This window comes from Podarcis cretensis (assembly GCF_951804945.1).
Source record: "Podarcis cretensis genome assembly, chromosome: 9".
NCBI classification, from domain to species: Eukaryota; Metazoa; Chordata; class Lepidosauria; order Squamata; family Lacertidae; genus Podarcis; species Podarcis cretensis.
The window spans coordinates 79,060,797-79,083,723 of NC_137178.1; the positions used below are offsets into that span (position 1 = coordinate 79,060,797).

Sequence of the window (22,927 nt, forward strand, 5' to 3'; positions counted from 1 at the left end):
GGTATAAATAAAATCAATGATGATTCTTGAAAGAATAATCAATTTCTTTATGTATCCTGATTCTGCAACAGAAACATTAAATGACAGTTCCCTGAATTACACTGGTTAATTAACAGTTCTTCTCTGTGGCTCATTTCTACAGCTGTATGTTCTATCAACTCTGTATATAAGGAAATAAAACTGAAAACAGTAAGAGGCATCATTAAAAAAAAAAAGCAGACCTGAGTGCTTACCTGAGTGTTAAAATTCCAAACTGCGTGCACAAAACGATGCATTTAAGTTAAAGAAAATGCAGTGTATTCAGCAGCAAGGTCTGACATTATGTACTTGATGCTCAAAGCTGACAATTTATATGACTGCATAGTGCAACGTGGGTGAGGTTGAGGCACAGACAAAGGTGTACACAGAGGCCAGGTATGGGTCAGGAGAACCGCCCCTTTGTTCTCACAGCATTGCATACATGTCACTGTAACAGGGCTTTGATCGTAAAGCAAAAATGCACTGTCAGTGACATTTGACTGAACTTCAAAGCAGCTTCCAAATAGCAACATAAACAGAAGAAGCCAACTCTCTGGTTACAAACGTAAATTTAATACATGCTTACTTTGTTTAACACTTGAAATGTACTGTATTCTGTATTCTTAACAGATAGTTCCAAGCTACTTTAAAATGCCAGTGGCTAACCTTGCAGCTCTTAGAGGCAGTTCCATGACCTACATTTCAAATCAACTACTGCACCCAGGTTGATTAGATCTATGCACCTGAACCTATACTTCAAACCAATTCCCAAAAGTACTTTGATTAGATCCATATAATCACCTTTAGGGCAACCTGTTGCCTGTGAATTACTTATGTGACAGTGATGCTATCTTTACTATCTCTTTGTCACATTTTTCAGAGAAAGCATATCCAAATTCTGAGGCATGCATATACTTATGTTTGTGGGAAGTTGGATAATAAAATTATTTACATATATTTACTTAGGGCACAATCCAGAATCATTACAAACTATTGGAGTTTTTGCATTCTAACTCAATGGGCCATAAACTCTAGCATTTAAATGCATACTGGCATATAATCTAAACTTTTTTAGGAATGCAGAATTTTTGAGAGTACCATTTCCAGCTTTTCTCAGGGATTAATAAAGGGAGGTAATATCAGGGGAGGGGTGGCGGAAGAAGATGAGCCATGGGAAGGGTTAGGAAACTGTGCTGAATGCAGACATACAATTTCTTCTATGTTGGTAATGCTTCTCAATCCCAGTTACGTGCTCTGGTTTTAAGCATTTAATAATAATAAAAAATAATAATAAAATTTATTTATATCCCGCCCTCCCCAGCCGAAACCGGGCTCAGAGCGGCTCACAACAATAAAATAGTACAGCATTCTAAAATCATTTCATTATAAAATTAATTCAATTCAAATTGATTTACCAAAAAGTGCACACATAGCTCAGTGGTGGAGCACTCCCATTGCATGCAGAGGCTCAGAAGAGCCATTTCCACTACGCAGGTTGGAGATTTACCCCTAAACCAGCAAAGGACACACTGCCCCAAATGTGCTACCAATTCCATTTTGCACAGAGTATTCAGGAAAATCAATTTTTTCTGTTTTCTTCATTTGGGGTAGTTGCTATATTAATGGTGCAGTCCCAAACCTCTGGAATGTTGGTATTGATTTCAGTGGGACAAAATAAATAATCCTTATGGCTTATAATCTTTACACCAAAACTGTAAAACCAAATGATAAAACATTAAATTCAAAAAAATCCAGCATACTATGATTAATAGTTATTTGTATTAAACCAAATATTTGTGCATTTTTATTCAAAAATATGTACATTTGGGCAGTTTTCCTTGACCTTCATATTATTTGCATTAACTATAATTATATAGAAATAATCATTTAAATATAATTAGACAGAAATATTACTAAATCATTAAACCCATTACTGAACACACTGTAATAGTTTTCTGTGTTTTAAAAACATACATCTGCAAATATCTTATGATAAAATAGTAACGTACATTTAAAAAAATTCTTTGTGCACTAGATTTGGAACTCATGTCGATGGTGATTTCAACTTTGTTCAGCTAGAAGAAAAACAGAAAGTAATTTCATATTTGCATTCTGCTTCTAAGCTTAATTTTTATGGCAAGTGTAACTACCCTTATTGTGCAAATAAATTCCTAGAAACAATATCATTTCTAAGAGTTTGCTTACATAATAAGGGAGGATTGTTCTTGTGTCTCTGGTTGTCATGAGTACTGAATATATTGAATTTATTATCACCCCCCCCCAAATAATCCTGAAAATTGCAATTTGCTAAGGGTGTTGGATTTGTAGCTCTGTGGTTAACCAAAATTCCCAGGACTTTGGGGGGGGGGGTTGCTTTAAACGTACGGTCTGTATGCAGTCTGCATGTTCAGTTAGATCAGACATGGCCAAACTTTGTCCTCCAGATGTTTTGGGACTACAGTGCCCATCATCCCTGACCACTGGTCCGGTTAGCTAGGGATGATGGGGATTGTAGTCCCAAAACATCTGGAGGGCCAAGTTTGCCTGAGTTAGACCAACCCAGAGTATTTTGAGGTAACAAACTACCCTGCTCTTTATTAGCAGAACTTACTTATAAACATTTCTAGTTCTGAAAAAGCACTAGTTGTGTCATGGAGCCAGGTTCTGTAAATTTCCATGTTATTTCAAACAGCATTCACACACACACACGGGTTGCCACATGTCCGGGAAATCCCAGACATAATCTCTTTTCAGCGCCAACATGGCCATCAAGGGGAATTTTACATTTTAAATGAAATGTCTGGGGTTCAGGGGATTTATTTATTTATTTATTTATTTATGGCTGGCTGGCTGGCTGGCTGGCTGGCTGGGGCTCTGGTAAGTGAAGGTTTAAATACGACCTGACACTCCATTGGGATAAAATACTATAAATCCTAGAGAGTCACTGTTTTTAATGATCTTGCAAATAGTTACAAATGATATTTCCTGTCTGCCTAAGATTTATTCTCAAATACTATGTTGAATCAATTTCTAGAATTCTAGATATAGTCAGCTAGATGTGAGGGGGAGGTCTCTTGCCTGTCCTTCAAGCCACATGCAGTTTGGATGGGAAGCCATGGTAACTGCTCATACAAACTAGATCACTGTTTTGTTTTACAAATAGACTGAACTGATGTGAAAAAAATGTATACGTCACTGAATCTCTAGCAGCAACTGATTGTCTAAAAAACATTTTGTTACATGTTGTAGGAAATTATCTTTCTATCTAGAAATGGCAGGATTACTCACTTTGTTTGCAAAATGATATCACTTTACTAGGAACCTTGTCATAAAAATGCTGTGACACACTGACTGACATAGTCAAGGAAGTAGTTTCCAGAATGGCATTCTGTGGCAGACTGTTGCTCCATGGCACAAGCGCACACACCCTGCACATCCCCCAAGAAAAGTCCCTGGGAGCCAACAACTTCAAATAAAGTTCTGTACAAAAGTGTGCACCACTTGCTGTCGGCCCTGCTAGGATTCCCTTCAGGTGAAGGTGGTACAGGTATGACAAAACTGATACATTGCCCCCGCTTCTCTCTTTCACACACAGACACACACACTGGCGGAGGAAGAGGAGTGCGGGGGGAGCACAGCGCCCCCGGCATCGCGATCCCGGTGGGGTGCCATCATGGCTGCCCCCTGCCCGCGCTGGGCACCACGCCCCCGGCAGGCGGCACGTCACGCCCCCAGGACACGCAACAGCCCCACCCCCGCCTGCTCTCCACCCCCTGGTGCCAGAGCATGAAACTCCGCCACTGCACACACACACACTTGGAAAACAATTTCTTAGGTGACATAGGACTACTACTCTCCAGTTGAACCTACCCAAACCCTGAGATCAACTTCTGAGGCCCTTCTTCATGTGCCTCTTCCATTAGAGGTCCGGAGGGTGTCAACACAAGAATGGGCCTTTTCTGTGATGGCTCCCTGTTCCTGGAATGATCTGCCCAGGGAGGTTCAGCTAATGCCTTCATTAACAGGCACCAGACAAAAACGTTCCTCTTAACATTTGATTCCCTTTTCAATATGTTGTGGAATGGGGCATTATTGGGTTGTCTTTGTTTTTGCTTTTATTACGTATTCTGTGTTTTTTATATTGTAATTTTATGTTGTGAATGGCTCTGAGATTTACAGGTGTAGGGCAGTATACAAATTTAATAAATATTAATAAATAATAATGATAACAATAATTTGGTGCTTGCCCTGAACGTAGAGATTGCTAGCTATGTATCTTTGCATTAGGACAAGAACTCTAGATACAGCGAGTTGCTACAATTCTGTGCAGATGGACTACTCTTATTTCTAGACTAGTGCAGATATTTAGGCAGGGTAACAGAAACATGAAAGGAAGAAGCCAGAATTACATTTTTGCAGATCAAGCAAAGCAACAACATCTTATCAACTTAACTCCCAACTTAACAATAATGTATTTATTGGCATGTCTTTAATTTACACCTCTATATATATTTGTCTCCTCAAACAGTTCATGGAGCTTGGAAATCAGAATTACGGTAATTTTCTACTTCTCATTTTATTTAAATATTTTCAAACTACTCAGTATTTCACCAAATAATAGTTTTCTGAAACCAAAGGCTTATTTTTCTTGCATTTCTAGTAAACTGGACTAATTAGAGATAGATACCTATATTGATATGGGCTCTTATGCCCTCTTAGATATACCCCATGCATTTCTATTATCATAGTAATGCAATACCTTCATGTAAATTAAAATGCCATTTATTATTATTATTATTAAGAAATCTACATCAAGGTGGATGTTAAACAAAAGCTACTAGAAGTAGCTCTACACATTTTTCTGTTATCTAAATGTTCCTAGAACATAAATACTTCCAACTTCCATTTTGAGACTACAATGCAACAAGCATCTCAATTTCTATCTTTAACAAAAGCAAGGAAATGGGGGATGTTGTAGCCGCTAAACCAGTGCCTCAGTTCTTCACTTGTACTGCCAGAGGAATGTTGGCCTGCCAAATAAATGGCATTATGAGAAGTAGCTGTGTCGTTCATAAATTGGGGTGGAGGTGGTTAAAAGATGAGAGGATCCCTCCCATCAACTGAGTAACAGGTGCATTATTCTTCTGTGCTAATAATCCCTGAGAAGAACCTGTGCAATATGTTACTGGGGGGATGAGGGTAGAGACACTAAAAAGGTAAACATTTCTATCCCCTTAGGAAGAGCTCTCATCTTACGGAGTGCATCTTTTTTTTCGTCACTCCAACCTTGAAATAGAAAGAATTCTCGCCTTCAAGGTGTTTGCAGCCCAGTTTAACAGAATTCTTCATATGGCCCTGACAGAAGTGCTAAAGGCAAAGCTGAAGGCAAAGCGGGATAGACAGACTCCTTTGTCAGGATTTTGTCTGATCTGCCCTTAGAGCAAACCATATTTGGCCACTAATGAGGTCCAGCTCCGAGGGCCTTCTGGCAGTTCCCTCGCTGCGAGAAACCAAGTTACAGGGAACCAGGCAGAGGGCCTTCTCGGTAGTGGCACCCGCCCTGTAGAACACCCTCCCAACAGATGTCAAAGAGAAAAACAACTACCAGACTTTTAGAAGACATCTGAAGGCAACCCTGTTTAGGGAAACTTTTAATGTTTAATAGATTATTGTATTTTAATATTCTGTTGGAAGCCACCCAGAGTGGCTGGGGAAACCCAGCCAGATGGGCGGGATATAAATAAATAAATAATAATAATAATAATAATAATAATAATAATAATAATAATTATTATTATTATTATTATTATTATAGCTGGAGACCAGGTGGTTTCCAACTATTAAGTCTTTAAAAAATGGTGCAGTCTTCTTAGATTAATTGTGGGAACAAAGGATGCAAAGGATTTGGAATGGCTCCCCAAGTAGTTAGCAGCTAGTAACTTTTAAGTGTTCATTCCATTTAGTTGCTGGAAGTTACTTGCTGTGCAGAACACACTGACTCTACCTTGTCTATTATGGGCAATACACCTGTGCAAGGATCACTCTGTGTGAGGATCATTTTGCTTTGTTGATCATTGCCAATTATCTTTTCACCCCACCAAATGTGTAATGCTGCTGATGCAAAGCTCTCTCTAGGACAGTTATCAATGCAACCTGTTTCTGTTAACATTCACTTTCAGCTACGATCCACTGGATGCCATAGTCACCACTGATGTGTTATGAATTACAGTGATAAAAACTTTAGATTGTATAAGCTAGTTGCTTCATGTTTTTATTGTATCCATTTTATTTATGTATTTATTTTTGCAGTTTTGTTTTCCATGGATGCTAGTCTAGTAACCATACCTACACAGAAAACCATCCCCGAGGCCTCTCTGGTGCATGCAGGGAAGTGTGTTGTTACAAGGAGATTACATTAACTGATTACAGTCAGGTTTTACTAGAGTGAGAGAAGATGCCTTCCTCCTATAGATAGTTCTCTACCACACGTAAGCCATTTTTCTTTGTCAACGGATTGTTATCACTTCTCAAAACGAGTATTCAAAGAGTAGAAATGACAGCTGTAAAACCTGGAGATAATGGACCAGAGTAAAAACTACACAATTTAATAACCAGCTCTGTTCCTTTTTAACTCTTGAGGCACTGGCTTCTGTACAAAGAACACTTGTAGCTCTAACACTTGGAAGTCCCATTGGTAAGAGTGCTGGTTTTGCCCTTTACAACACTGTAAAACAGTAATTAAACTCAAGCATTGTAATAGTTGCATTAATATAGCGTTCTACTACTGGCTGTCAACACTCCTTGCAGGTGTTACTACCAGAGGTGGTAGTAATTTCTGTACATGGTACTATTCTCTTACCAACTTTAATATATCAGTCCCTCACAAACTATAAAGTATAATAAATAAGCATTCCAAATCTCTGCAAGTCAATAGCTAAGTTTTACTCAGAGCAGACCCACTGAAATTAAGGGACCCATGTCATGTCCATTAATTTCAGTGGGCCTGCTCTGAGTATGGCTAATATTGTATATATCCCTATATGCTCCTCCCCCTGAACCACATTGCTTCAGAAATGCTCTTAAGAGTGGTTAACCAGCTATTTGACCTGGAGTGTCCAGATGGAGCTATTTCTGCATCGGGAGGATTTATGGCCTCTGATAAGTGAACAGACTCCAGACAACCCCAATGCTGCGTGTCTACAGAAGGATGAGCGAGCGCATGCCACTATCATCCTGGGTTTGGAGGACAGCCAACTCGTCAACGTGAGGGCGTTGCTGAAGCTAAGCAGAGCTAGCAAGCATTGAGAGACATTTATGTTAAGGCTAGAGCTGCAGGAACAAGACATTGCAAAGGTGCACGTCATACCGCCAACCCTAAATGAAAGTTGGGACAATTTTGTGATGAGCCTGGAGGCGATGCCTGAAGAAAATCTTTCCCTTGACAAAATGGGTAGGGCTATAGCTCGTGGCAGGGGACACCCATTGCTTGCAAAAGGTTCCATTTTAAATCCCCTGCATCTCCAGGTTGGGCTAGGAAAGAAGTTTTCTGAAACTGCAGGGCCAAATAAATACTGTAGATGGGGGGACTGAGGCTGCGAAAGAGTGACTTACCAAATGCCATATACTGAATTCAAAGCAAAGACTTAAGCAGCAGACTTCTTGATTCATGGCTCAGTCAGTCTCCTAGCTAAGCTAGATTTCAGGGTTAAATACAATAGCCAAATCAAACAAGTTTACATTTGTTACAGGGAAATTGGAAGGGAGATGAGAGACCTCCCCCACACTCTGAGCCTTGTCTCTCCACACTATGAGGCAAAGATGAAGAGCCTCCACTGCACATTACAAAATGTAGCAATTCATTGATAAATGTATCTGTACAGGATCAATGGGAAAACTTTAGAAATTCATAAGAAATCACATCATTGTATCAATCTTCTCAGTTCCAATGGCATTTAGGACCCAGGGAAGTGAAGTATAAGGGGAGGGGTGAGAGAGCCGGCCATAATCCCCAAGATGTACAGTCAGGTCTGCAGGGACTTCCCAAGAAGTCATGACTGCTGATATTCTGCCCTCAAAGTCTCAGACAGATAACCATCTCAACCACAATGCCTACCCCCCCTATAGTGGGATGAAGCCACAAGACAAAGGGGTGTATTTGACTAGTGTAACCCCCTGCAATGCAGATATCTCAGATAGAGTATCCATGAGAGGTGGCCTTCCAGCCTCTGCTTAAAAACCTCCAATGAAGGAGAGCCCACTACCCCATGAGGGAGATAATTCCACTGTCAAACAGCTTTTACTGTCAGAAAGTTCTTTCTGCTGTTTAGTCGGAATCTCCTTTCTTGTAAACTTGAAGCCATGGGTTCAAGTTCTACCCTCCAGAGAGTGGGGGGAAAGTTTGCTCTATCCTACATGTGACAGCCCTTAATATATTTGAAGATGGCTATTATATCTCCTCTCAATCTCCTCTTTTCCATGCTACATACCCAGATCCTCATATTGCTTGGTTTCCAGTCCCTTGATCATCTTGGTTGCCTTACTCTGCACATATTCCAGTTTGTCAACATCCTTCTTTAATTGTGCTTCCCAGAATTGGACACGGTATTCCAGGTGTGGTCAGGCTAAGACAGAATAGAGTGCACTATTACTTCCCTTGATTTGGACACTGTTCATGCAGCCTACAATAGCATTAGCTTGTTTTGCTGCCGAAAAGAACATCTGATACCCACACATGTACACCAGTAGTCTAGGAGGTTCTGTTAGTTACTGCACCAAAAACAAACAAATGTATTATGACATAAGGCTGAATAAGAGATTAATTGTCTCTTTCAGATAGACATTTAAAACATATTATTTTATTGAAATAATTTCAACTATCAAGAAATAAAGTTATACAAAGAAAAAAGAGGGGAGTGAGGGAGAAAAACTAAAACAAACATGTGCATAAGAAAGGGGGGGGAATATACAAAACTGAAATGTAATCTACTCCCATAAATTCTTATATAAATTGATATAGTGTTATTATCCTAATAGATACATTGGCTAATAGCGTATTACATTCTGTTTAAACTCATTCCAAATGTTGTCATATTTATCCAAACAAAGTCTACATCTGTTAAGTAGACTGTTCATAAATTGCATGTGTTGTCATACTGTTGGTGCATGAATTAATGTTGATCATAGCTATTCAGCAGTATCAGACTCTTGGTCACTATTAGGGCATGTAGAATCCATTTTCATGTCCCATTGTTAGGTATATAGCTCAAAAGAGGTGTATAGTTCAATAGGTATATAGTTCAAAAGAATATTCTCCGCTGAAAAATTGAACCTTTTTCTGCACAGTCCAGCACTTTCTCCCAAAATGTGGTGCGTATAGAACTCTGTACAAACATATGTTTCAGGGGGGCATTGTCCTTGCCACATCTCCAATACAGAACTATCTTAGCTAGTCCTTCAATCCTTAGCTTGTCTTCAATGAGTTATCCCATTGTTCTAATATCTCAAGTGTCTCAGAAGCTGAGAGGGCTGCCAGCCCAAACACACTTCTTAGGCGATGTTGTAATTGAAGATATTGCCACTGGGCCGCATCTGATATTTTCTTCCTTATCTATCAGTCAATACACCTGCTTCCATCTGATTTTTCCATACCATCTTTTTTGCAATTTTTAGAGTACGGTTTCCTTAGAAAGTAAGTTTAGGATGTGAAAATGGATCAAATTTGTTTTTATTATTCTATATCCTTCTAATGTACCGGTAGTTGTTTCCAGTCACCTGGGATTTCAAATATTTTTATCTGAGTATTGTCCAAGCAACCAAGGGTACTTATGTATATATTCCAGGGTTGCTCACGCTGGAAAACTGAGACCAGCAGTAGCTTTCCAATATTTAATTTACTACATTAACAGTATATAAGCATAATTATCTAATTCTAAATTCAGAATTCTGAAACCACCTTCTTTAATTTCTAGCTGCATTCACTGCAAGAATATCCTTGGTGTTGTTCAACCCCAAAGGCATTTCCTAATGAGGGTGTTTATCTTTGGAAATATGATCCAGATATAAAAACTGAAATCCCATTCAGAATATAAGTGAATCTCGGAATAATATTCATTTTGAGAGCATTCACCATTCCCCAAAGGGTAAGGTTCAATGACTCCCAACTATCAATATCTGAAGAAAACTCTTATTAATTACTTTATATTAACTGTGACTGTGTTATATCTTTTCTGTGACTGTGTTATATCTTTTGGTATTAATATACCTAGATATTTAATAGATTCAGAACAAATCTGGAATTTTCATGGCCCTCTAGCAGCTATTGTGGCTCATTGACCAGAATTAAATTCTTGTAGTGTCTTGCCTGCCAGGAAGCATGGAATTAAACAGAATTATGCTCAAACAGTTTGTTGGGCTGCAGCGTAACAAAAATAGTAGAACTTAGCTGTACTTTAGATAAGAAAAATACTAAAATATACAAAATAAGCACAAGTTCCTTTTCATCAGAATATAACACAAATTAACGTTGAACAAAACACAAATTAATGTTGAACTGTGTATATTGGTCATTACTAAGGTTGACAGCAGATGATGAGCATCCTGGATACTCCTGTACCCTAAACACATTAACAGGCTAAATTCCCTCCTGAAAACCAGCTGCATTCAGTAGGGATGCTTGAGTGCAACTGAGAACAGCTGTCCCATTATTTCTGAATGCCTGATTTCATACTGTAATCTGTAAATTAGTTGACAGATGTATAAAATCACATGTTCAGTACCTAGGGAACTCCCTAAAGATGTTCTAGAAGCATTATATATATACTATTTTTTAAATGCCCCATGTACATTAAATATAGCAAGGATAGTCATTGCTCCTAAATCTATGATGAAGATAGTGATATTTGTCCATATTAAAGAGCCATAGACCAGAGTTCTTGCAGTTTCACCTCACCACCAAAACTCTCCAATCTCCATCATTATCATTATCATTATTAAGGTCTCAAGGCAATTTATAAGTTTAAAATACAGAGTTACCAAAAACAACAACAGTAAAACAGTAAAATCATACACAGTATCAACCAGTGTTGATACACAGTATCAACCAACATTCAATAACAAGGAAAATATCATTTTCCACCCAATTAAAAGATGGACACAAAAAACAGGACAAAAATGAAACCACACTGAGATTCAAATGTCTAGGAGAACAATAACACCTTTGCACGGTGCTTAAAAATGGACAAAGCTCATGCCAGGCAAACATCATTGGAAAAGGCATTCCACAGCTGAGGGACAGCAACTGAAAAAGCCTGTTCTCTCACTGCAACCCATGACACCTTTTTCAGAGGCGGCATGCGGAGAAAAGCCAGGTGATGATTAAAAGGTCCAGGAAGGTTTGGACTGGGAAAGCCTATAATTGGGGTCCTGAGCTGTATAAAAAATTGTGTTTTATAGGTCAAAACCTGCACTGTGAACTGGACTTGGAAAACAACTGGCAACCAATACAGTGAGACCAGAATTAGTATTATAGGCTAATACATCCTGGTTCCAGTCAGTGATCAGGCTGCCAAATTTTGCACTAGCTGCTCCTTCAGAGGCAGCTCCATGTATCACATTGCAGTTATCTAACTACGGGTTACCAGAACATAGACAACTAAAACTGCTTATCCTCACCCAGAAAAGAGTTGCAGTTGTGCCATTAGCTGAAGCTGATGGAAGGCACCCAGTGCTCGAGAGCTAACTTCTGCCTCCATTGACTGGCAGTAACGTACCCAGAGGTAGCACACCTGATCCTTCAGGAAAAGTATGACCATATATAGTTGCATCCCCCCTAATCCAGACTGAGTAACCACCATTTTAAAATGCCTAGTCACATCTGGACTGAGCTTTAGGGTTTTTTGTTTGTTTGTTTTTTTTGCTTTCATCCAGTTCATAACTACAGCCAAGCACCAGTTTAGCACATTCCTTCATCACATTACAGTGGTACCTTGGGTTAAGTACTTAATTCGTTCTGGAGGTCTGTTCTTAACCTGAAACTGTTCTTAACCTAAAGCACCACTTTAGCTAATGGGGGCTCCCGCTGCCGCTGCACCGCTGCTGCACGATTTCTGTTCTCACCCTGAAGCAAAGTTCTTAACCCGAGGTAATATTCTGGGTTAGCGGAGTCTGTAACCTGAAGTGTATGTAACCTGAAGTGTATTGTCAGGGAACTGCCATCAGTGCCGGAGGGAGAGAGCAAAATCCAGAGAGATTCCAGAGAGCGTCCCAGGATTGGGAGAGGCAGCCCATCTTCTGGGGAAGAGAATCAGCGTAGCACCAGTGGAGAAGGGGGGCAGATGGGGGAAGCGGCGAGGCGGTCCCATGACTCCTTGCCGGGGACCAGCGGGGAGAGTAGGGGTTCTCCGCTGCCTACGCCCTCCTTGCGCAGAAGGCTTTCACGCAGAGAGAGTAGGAGGAGACTAGGCGTCAAAGAGCTTCTTTGCTGGAAGAAGTTTAAAAAACGCCCACTGACGGATTCTGCCAGCGATTGAGGCAGCCACGGGTGAGTGGCTGTCCGGACAGAAAAGGTTCACTCAGGCAACCCAGCCAGGTGTTTGCACCGGCTTATGCACGAGCAACCCCTAGAACCATTACAGCAATCCGTCAGTCCCTGACGTTGCTTGTGCACAGCCCCGGAGAGGCAGCACGATGAGCCAAACAGGGCCAGCCAGAGAGACAGAGTAAGAAGCCATGGTGCGAGGTCTGGTCGAGAGGAACTGAGACCTGGAGGCACATGTCGCTACCCTGTCTGCACGGCTGGAGGAGAGACAGGCTCAGGATGCACAGGTCAGAGCCACCCCGATAGGGAGGAAGGTCCCGAGGCTGGTACACAAGTTTGGTGGAAAGCCCCAAGACTACAATGCCTTCCGAACGGAAATTCAATACGCTTTGGATTTGCAGAAAAATGACTTTGCGGATGACGGGGAGAGGGTGGCTTACATTGTTGGACATCTGCAGGATGGGGCGCGCAAATGGATCAGGCCCTTAATGGCAACGTGGAATGATGCATTGAAAGATCTTAAGAAATTCTACCAGGCAATGGACGCAATGTTCTCCAGCGAGGTGGAGCAAAGCATGACATGGAGGGAGCTGATGGGGTGCAAGCAGGGGGGCCTGTCCGTCAGAGACTACTGGTCGCGTTCTGCGATGTTAGTCCACAAGCTCGGGTGGTATCTGGACTCTGAACCAGTACAAATGTTGTTTGAAGCGGGTTTGGACCCCGAAGTGAAAGACGAGTTGTCCCGAGCGCCCCGCTCGCGGTCAATGGATGAACTCACAAAGGCTGTACTTGCAATCGGTGTACACCAGGAAGTGCGGGCTCAGGAGAAGCGGGAGATAAGGGCGGAACATTTCCAGGGCAACCGCATTCCGGAGATGCCGAGAGAGCCTTCCCAGGCAGCGGAGCCGATGGAAATTGATGGCACGCGCGCGAAAAGTTTCAAACGCTGGCAAAGGCCGGAAAAGGGAGGGGAAGGAGTGGAAAACTACCAAGAAGTGTTTCCTCTGTCAGCGGCCAGGACATTTTGCAAAGGTCTGTCCTCAACGAAAGGACTGGCAAGGCATGATGGGGACTACAGGCCACGACGAGAAGGGGGTGGAAGGGCCGGTGCAGGGAAACGACAAAACCTGGCTGCCAACCAGCAGGGGCAGCAGCCAGGCTAGCAACCAATAGAAGTGCCCCAGCCTGACCCTCCCAAGGCAGCTATAGCCATAGAGGTGGTGCTAGAACTCCCAAATGGGCACCCCGTCAAAGTGGAGGGGCTGCTAGATTCTGGCAGCTTGTGTAATTTCTTCAGCAGAGACTTCGCTCTGGAGCACCAGCTCCACCTGTTGCCCCTAGATTTTCCCTTGCAGGTGACCACCATCGATGGCAGGGAACTCCTGGGAGGGGAAGTGACACACCAGACACCGCCAATGTGAATGAGTGTCTCCAGGCACACGGAAACCATTGCCTTTCATGTGGCCACGCTGGCAGGACACCCAATAATACTGGGAATGAGCTGGCTGGCAATACATGACCCAGTGGTGTCATGGCATCAGCGGTCGGTCACCTTTGGGTCAGCTTACTGCTTAGAACACTGTCTGGGAGGGAAGGAACCAAGAATGACTGTGGCCAGGGTGGCTGGGGGGGGGGCCTGGAGCAAAAAAGGGAGGTGCCACTGCAATATGCGGATTTGAAGGAGGTCTTCAGCGAGAGGGAGGCAGACAGACTGCCCCCCCACAGGCCATTTGACTGCCAAATCAACCTGCTTCCAGGGGCTCAGTTACCGGTGGGTAAGCTGTATGCCATGTCCTACCGGGAGATGCAGGAGTTGCGGCAGTTTATTGACAAGAACCTGAAGAGGGGTTTCATAAGGAAATCAAAGGCGGTGGGGGGCAGTCCAGTGTTCTTTGTGGACAAAAAAGAGACTAATCAGCCCAGATTAGTTGTGGATTACAGGGCCGTAAACCTGGTGTCAGAACCCGTGACTTTCCCAATGCCCAGGATTGACGATATTTTGACACGTGTGAGGCAGGGGAAGATTTTTACCAAGCTGGACCTCAGGGGAGCATACAATCTGATTAGGATAAGGGAGGGGGACGAATGGAAAACGACCATGTTCACCCCCTGGGGGCTTTTGAGTACTTAGTCATGCCATTTGGATTACAATCGGGGTCCACCTGCTTTCAAGCCTTCATGCACCATGTGTTGGGGCCCCTGCTGTACAAGAATTGCATAGCCTTTTTGGATGACGTCTTGATCTATTCGGACAATGAAATGCAACACGTCAGAGATGTCAGGGAGGTGCTACAGAGATTGAAGAAGCATCAGTTGTGGGTCAAGCTGGGAAAATGCCAATTCCACGCCAGGGATGTCGAGTTCCTGGGGTACAGGTTGTCCGACAAAGGACTAGCCATGGATCCGGGCAAGGTGAAGGCAGTGCTGGAATGGAAAGCCCCCAAAAACAGAAAGGATGTGCAGAGGTTCCTAGGCTTCAGCAACTTCTACAGGAAGTTCATAAAGAACTTCGCTCACTTGACAGCGCCCATAACGGATTGTCTTAGTAGCAAAAAGAAGTTTGCATGGACAGAAGATGCGCAGCAATCCTTTGAAAAGCTGAAGAAGGCGTTCGCCTCGGAAGAGCAGCTCCTGCACGTGGATCCGGAGAAGCCCATGAAACTGGAGACGGACGCGTCCGACCGCGCGATTGGGGTGGTATTTTGCAGCCCGCGGCCAAGCGGAACTGGAGGCCATGTGCCTTTTTCTCTAGGAAGCTGAGCAAGTCAGAGCAAAACTACACGGTGTATGACCGAGAATTGCTTGCAATCTATGCGGCATTTCAGCAATGGAGACATCTATTGATAGGGGCGCGGCACAAAATCCAGGTCTGAAGTGACCACAAGAACTTGGAATACTGGCGGACCGCGCGAGTGCTCAACCAGAGACAGATCAGATGGTCCCAGGAGTTCGCCAAGTTTTTCTTCGAGATACAATACGTGCCGGGAGAGGAAAACGTAAGGGCCGATGCTCTCTCCCGGAAACTGGAGTACATGGAAGGAGAGGGGCCACCAGAGACCAGGCACGTGTTCCCCGAGGACCGGTGTGTGTGGGGAGGAGCTTTGGTTGGGAAATGAGAACTGGCAGGGCTCACCAGAGACAATGAGTTTGCTCAGACAAAAATCAGGGAACTCAGGGATAGAAAGGAAGACAATGGAGGGTTTGAGGAAAAGGAAGGGCTACTGTACCATAAGGGAGCGCTGTATGTACCAGGGGAGACTTTGAGGGGGAAGGTACTTAGACAACTCCATGACAACCCAACAGCTGGGCACTTTGGACAGCACAAGACCATGCTACTTGTCACCAGGCAGTTCTGGTGGCCAAAGGTGAGGGAAGACGTACGAGAATATGTACGAGGGTGCGACCGATGCCAGAGGGCAAAGGGGGAAAGGGCTGCCCCCGCGGGGCTACTGGAACCCTTACCTACACCGGAAAGGCCCTGGGAGGTGGTGTCCATTGATTTTATAACAGATCTGCCCAAGTCAAGGGGAAAGACAGTGGTCATGGTAGTGGTCGATCTACTGACTAAAATGTGCCATTTCGTAGCTTGCTCGCATGCAGCAACCGCAGAGGAGACAGCCAGGCTGTTTGTGGATCACATTTTTAGACTGCATGGGGCTCCATTGAGGGTAATCTCGGATCGTGGGAAACAATTTACTTCCCGGTTCTGGCGGAGACTCATGAGCTTGCTACAGGTCGAAGTGAGCTTCTTGACAGCGAGGCACCCAGAAACCAATGGACAAGCTGAAAGAGCGAACGGTATACTCCAGCAGTACCTACGCTGCTATGTCAGCGAGAGACAGAACGATTGGGTGGAGAAATTAGCTTTGGCTGAATTTGCGTACAATAACGCTGAACACGTGTCCACGGGAATGAGCCCTTTCATGGCCAATTATGGGTGTCACCCCAGGGCCTTCCCGGGGCGGGGGGAGGAAGGATGGAATGTACCTGCGGCTGAGCAATTTGTGGAAGAAATGGAGGCCTTACACCAGCAACTCAGGCTGAACTTGGAGCGGGCCAAGGAAGTTTACAAGAGGCAGGCGGACAGGCACCGTCGGGAGGGGGAGGCCATACAGGTGGGAGACCGGGTGTGGTTGTCATCCCAAGAGTTGCCCCTAAAGGGAGGGTGCAAGAAGTTGCAGCCTAGGCGGCTGGGGCCTTTTGAGGTAATACAGCAGGTTAACCCAGTGGCATTTAAGCTCAAGTTGCCTGACAGCATGAAGATACATCCAGTGTTCCACAGGTCCCTACTTTCACCTTACAGGGAGGGGCGGGAATTCCCGGGACGGGAGGGAGGGGTTACCACCCACTCGCGGGTAGAGGAGAGGGAACACTGTAACGAAGCCACGGAAATACTTGATTCAAGGTGGCGAGGTCGCCAGGTAGAGTACTTGGTAGCCTGGGAGGGGGAACCTAGATATGAAAACACTTGGGTCCCTGCTGAATCAATCACTGACGGGTATCTGGTGGAAGAATTCCACGGTTTGTTCCCGGATAAGCCCAAACCATTAGCTAGATTCTGGGAGGAAGAATTTGGACCCACAGGTGACGAAGGGGACTTTGTGAGTTTTCCTGCCTCTGAAGAGGAGGGAGGGGAAGTGTCCGAGGGAGAAGGATCAGACTGGGAGGTTCAACCAGCTGGAAGAGATCCGAGCAGATGGGAGGCTGGTTTTGAATCCTCAGAAGATGATGACAGTTCCTTCAGGGGATTCCCCGCATCGTCGACCGAGGAGAGAGAGGACGTTGTATCGGAAGATCGTGTCAGGGGTGAGGGGGGTCCTGAGGAGGAGGTGGATGTCAGGGAACTGCCATTAGTGCACGAGGGAGAGAGCAAAATCCAGAGAGATTCCAGAGAGCGTCCCGGGATTGGGAGAGGCAGCCCATCTTCTGGGGAAGAGAATCAGCGTAGCACCAGTGGAGAAGGGGGGCAGATGGGGGAAGCGGCGAGGCGGTCCCATGACTCCTTGCCGGGGACCAGCGGGGAGAGTAGGGGTCCTCCGCTGCCTACACCCTCCTTGCGCAGAAGGCTTTCACGCAGAGAGAGTAGGAGGAGACTAGGCGTCAAAGAGCTTCTTTGCTGGAAGAAGTTTAAGAAACACCCACTGATGGATTCTGCCAGCGATTGAGGCAGCCACGGGTGAGTGGCTGTCCGGACAGAAAAGGTTCACTCAGGCAACCCAGGCAGGTGTTTGTACCTGCTTACGCACGAGCAACCCCTAGAACCATTACACGTATGTAACCTGAGGTACCACTGTATTCAGTCAACCCAGTGCTCCTTCCATTCCCTACTATATACTTGTAAAGCTTTGATTATGGAACAACATATAACTGAATTAACTTATTCAAAAACTACTTCTAATCATAGGCAATACACACAAAGCAAAAACAGTTTAGAAATCTGAGATTGATGTGGTACTCAGAAATATATATATATATCAAATTTTATGAGATTGTGACAATTTATCCCCACCCCTCTTTTTAATGTAATTTTGTACTGAGTTAGTTTTTTCTACTTAGTTTGGAGCTTACCCTGTGTAAATGGGTATTCTTTACTCCAATGGTGTAATCTTTCTCAGACAGCCACAAGGCAATCTGCTGAATCAACGTAATCTCTAAGCTGTACCATCTAATCTTGCAGCTGTTCTCTCTGCATGATTATGCAATCTGCCCAGTGTGCATATATGAACAAACAGGCAACATTTGAGCATTTTAAAATGCAGCTCTTTTAAAGCTTCTGTCATTCCCCATGGTGTGCCAATATGCCCTATGTCAATTAATAATATGCTAGCCAGACTCTAAAACATGCATTTAAGTTGCATAAAACAACAGACATTGCTTTGTTAGAATCATGGAATTCTAGTGTTGGAAAGGACCACGAGGGTCATCTAGTCCAACCCCTGCAATGCAGGAGTCTCAGCTAAAGTCTCCATGACAGATAACCTAACATCTGCTGAAAAATCTCCAAGAAAGGAGAGTCCACCACCTCCTGAATGTCGAACAGTCCTTACTGTCAGAAAGTTCTTCCTGAAGTTTAGTCGGAATCTCCTTTCTTGTAACTTGAATCCATGGGTTGAAGTCCTAGTTTCCAGAGCAGGAGAAAAAAGCTTGCTCAATCCTCCAAGTGACAGCCATTTAGGTATTTTAAGATGTATCTCCTCTTTTCTAGGCTAAACATACCCAGCTCCTCAAAAGGCTTGGTTTCCGGACCCTTTTCATCTTGGTTGCCCTGCTCTGCACACATTCCAGCTAGTCAATATCCTTCTTAAACTGAGGTGCCCAGAAGCAGACACAGTACTCCTGCTGTGGTCTAACCAAGGCAGAATAGAGCGGGATTATTCCTTCCATACCCGGAAACTACAACTAATCCAGAATGCAGCAGCTAGACTGGTGACTGGGGGCGGCCGCTGAGACTGCATAACACCGGTCTTGAAAGACCTACATTGGCTCCCAGTACATTTCCAAGCACAATTCAAAGTGTTGGTGTTGACCTTTAAAGCCCTAAACGGCCTCGGCCCAGTATACCTGAAGGAGCGTCTCCACCCCCACCGTTCTGCCTGGACGCTGAGGTCCAGCGCCGAGGGCCTTGTGGTGGTTCCCTCATTGCGAGAAGCAAAGCTACAGGGAACCAGGCAGAGGGCCTTCTTGGTAGTGGCACCCACCCTGTGGAATGCCCTCCCATCAGACGTCAAAGAGAACAACAACTACCTGACATTCAGAAGACATCTTAAAGCAGCCCTGTTCGAGGAAGTTTTTAATGTGTGACATCTTAGTGTATTTTTGGTCTTTGTGGAAGCCGCCCAGAGTGGCTGGGGAAATGCAGCCGGATGGGCGGGGTACAAATAATAAATTATTATTATTATTATTATTATTATTATTATTATTATTATTATTATTATTATCTTCAGGAGAAGAAAAGCCTAAGGAGCAAACCCTACATAAATGCGGAGTGCAATGCCTAAGATGGTTGGATAGCACCTTGTACACCTCATTCTGTCAACTCCCGCAACCAAGGTGGTGCCAAATGTATTGCTCTGCTTTCTTTTGGACCACATCAGCCAGGCCACATTGGAGGGCGGGGGATCTTATTGTCTGGACAGTCCAGGACCTCCATACACATTACCCAGGCTTGTGCTGCTAACACAGAAGAAACAATGTGGAAGGCAGCAGTTACAATTTACAGGTCTCTGCAGTCAAAGCGGCTGCTGTTATTCTCCAGTGGTTTAACTTCACCCCCGGAGGCAGACTCCATTGTTTCTCGAGACAGACGGATACCAACAACAAATTACTTCCCTTGAATGGTATACTATACCATTGATGCTGTTGTTGCTGCCTAGAATAACAGTTTTTTATGCTGCTGCATCATACTGTTGACTCATGGCAAACCTTTGGTCTACTAAGACCCCTAGATCCTTTTCACATGTACTGCTGGCAAGCCAAGCGTCCCCCATCTTATATTTGTGTAGCTTGTTTTTCCTGCCTAAGTGCAGAACCATTCATTTGTCCCTACTGAAATTCATTTTGTTTGGAACCTGTTCTCCAATCTATTAAGGTCATTTTGAATCCCAATTCTGTCTTCTGTGGCATTGGCTACCCCACCCAATTTGGTGTCATCTGTAAACTGGATGAGCATCCCCTCAATTCCTTCATCCAAGTCGTTGCAAACCTTCATTCTGAGCTCTGGCCTGTCTGACCTTCTCTCTACAACTGTTTGCTATTTGTATACACTCTTCCTTTCTGATTTCACCTTTCTTCCATTTCTTATACATAGCCTTCTTACATCTCAGTCCTTATGCAACCAAACCAGTTTCTCTAGATGTCTCTCACTTCTCTTGTAGAATTATGTTATTTGAATGGATCCAGTATATATCAGTTACTGTCCGAAGTATGGTAACAACAAAGTCCATTATATTACTAGATCCCTTTATACAACTCATGTATTTTATAATGAAGCGATAATAAAACATGCTACAGAAAAAAGTTTGATTATATCACGAGACAAATCTTCTACTTAAAAGCAACTCCAACCAGACGCCCCCCCAAAGTCAAATCCTGTTTGATTTTGTCCTTTTCTGACCTCAACATTTAGATTAAACTCGTTTAGTGATGTATAAAAAGGTAAAGGTAAAGGACCTCTGACAGTTAAGTCCAGTCGCGAATGACTCTGGGGTTGCGGAGCTCATCTCACTTTACTGGCTGAGGGAGCCAACGTTTGTCTGCAGTTTTTCTGGGTCATGTAGCCAGCATGACTAAGCCGCTTCTAAACCAGAGCAGCGCACGGAAACGCTGTTTACCTTCCCACCAGAGCGGTACCTATTTATCTACTTGATAGTAGCTCACCCAGTCATGGGGATTCGAACCGCTGACCTTCCAATCAGCAAGCCCTAGGCTCAGTGGTTTACACCACAATGCCCTTAGTGATCCATGTTGTTTAGTCGTTTAGTCGTGTCCGACTCTTTGTGACCCCATGAACCAGAGCACGCCAGGCACTGCTGCCTTCCACTGCCTCCCGCAGTTTGGTCAAACTCATGTTCGTAGCTTCAAGAACACTATAGTGATGTATAAAGGTAAAGGGACCCCTGACCGTTAGGTCCAGTCATGGCCGACTCTGGGGTTGCGGCGCTCATCTCGCTTCACTGGTGGAGGGAGCCGGCGTACAGCTTCCGGGTCATGTGGCCAGCATGACTAAGCTGCTTCTAGCGAACCAGAGAAGCGCACGGAAACGCCGTTTACCTTCCCACTGGAGTGGTACCTATTTATCTACTTGCACTTTGATGTGCTTTCGAACTGCTAGGTTGGCAGGAGATAGTAAAATATAAATATATAAATTCTAGTTATGTATGGAAGCTTTCATCAGCTATTAAGTCCTGATAAATTCAGTTAGATTTACCGTAGTCCCAATAAATTGAATGGAGGATTGTGGCCTTAGACCTGGCGTCTAGTTAGTTTTGATCTAGGGCAGAGGTTTTCAACCTTTTTGAGTTCACGGCTCCCCTGACCAACTACCTTCTTTCTGCGGCTCCCCTAGGGGGCTCAGGAGGTCACCCCTCGCCTGCAGAGCCAGCAGCCCCTCACCCCTTTCTGAACACCCTCCCTTGTGTTGAGACACGCCAAAGAGAGGAGCTTCCTGACGCCTCCCCCCCCCAGGGGCCTGGGAAGAGGGTGGCTCCAGCCTTAGCGGCCCAACAGAGACTGGCCAAAGGTCAGCGTGAGGCCAGCACCTTACTCACCTTTGGAGGCAGCAGTGGGCGCCACTGGGCCTGCATGGCAGAGTCTCCCTTCAGCACCAGACCCTCAGCTCCCAGGCAGGCCTTGCATGCAGCGCAGCACTGCCGGCCTGGCCTCCCACTTGCCCAGCCAGGGCTGGCGGACTGGCTGGCTGGGCTCCCTCGCCCGCTTCCTTCCTTCCTCCGAGGCCGCCTCGGCTCCTGGCACCCAGCACCCCTGGCCAGCCCTAAGGGCACCCTTCGCCCAAGGCCGCTGCAACAGCCAGAGGCAAGAGGGCACCCGAGGAGGGAGGGAGGGAGGTCAGGGTTGCCTGCAGCCCCCCGGCCATCCTTCAAGGCGCCCCAGGGTGCCATGGCACACGGGCTGAAATCCCCTGGCTTCTCCCACCATTCTCCGCCCCACTGGTGGAGGAGGGCTGGTGGCAATTAGCTTAGCTTGTTGCTAGGCTCTGAAATTTTACATTAGGACTTTGTAAGTAAACTTGCTGCTAAGTGCAACAACCTTCAATAAAAAGAGAATTTGAGTCAGCTGTGGGCAGACTTTCTTACACCTGTTAACAATTGCAAATAGTCCTCGTTTCATTTAATTACTTATAAATATTACATGAAGGTCCGTTTGGGAGGGTAAACATACAAATATTCCATGCCAGATAAAAGAGAAGAAAGAAAGAAAGAAAAACCCCACCCGTGTAGTGGGGCTTAAGTAATGGCGCCACCAGTTTTGCTATTTTATTCCTGTTGGCAGCTTTTGTGACTTCCAGGTGCGGGACAGTGAGGAGCCTCCCGGCCTCGCTTCCCGCCTAAACCTGAGGCGACGGCCAGGCCTCCCCTTGGCAACCGCCAATCCCCTTCCTCGCCCCGCCCCTTTCTCCTCAGCCTTACTATTACTACCAAGCCCTCCGCCCGCCGCCTCCATTGGGCGCCAGAGCCCACCACGTGACCCGCGGGAGCGCCCCGCCCGCCGCGCAGCGGGTTTGTTTCCAAGGCGACCGACGGGCGGGAGGGAAGAGGGATGAGAGAAGAGGAATGGCGGGGGGGGGGGTCCTTCCTTCCCTCCCGCCCCGCAGAAGGAAGCGCGGGCTCGTCGGCTGAGGGAAGGCGAGCGCGGGCG

At 45.0% G+C, this 22,927-nt stretch overlaps 1 long non-coding RNA gene across 5 annotated transcripts in view; it reads right to left on the reverse strand.

Moving 5' to 3' along the window:
- Positions 1 to 22,927, reverse strand: part of LOC307224696 — a 77,461-nt gene that overhangs the window by 14,501 nt on the left and 40,033 nt on the right. For 3 of the 5 annotated variants that reach the window (XR_013842692.1, XR_013842693.1, XR_013842694.1), the window contains 3 exons: positions 8,505 to 8,639; positions 2,028 to 2,093; positions 1 to 62 (listed from right to left, as the gene is read on the reverse strand). This is a non-coding gene — a long non-coding RNA (uncharacterized lncRNA). Of the gene's footprint in view, positions 63 to 2,027; positions 2,094 to 8,504; positions 8,640 to 21,819; positions 22,054 to 22,698; positions 22,859 to 22,927 lie in introns of those variants that run through there. The other 2 variants (XR_013842695.1, XR_013842696.1) reach the window with 2 other exon arrangements.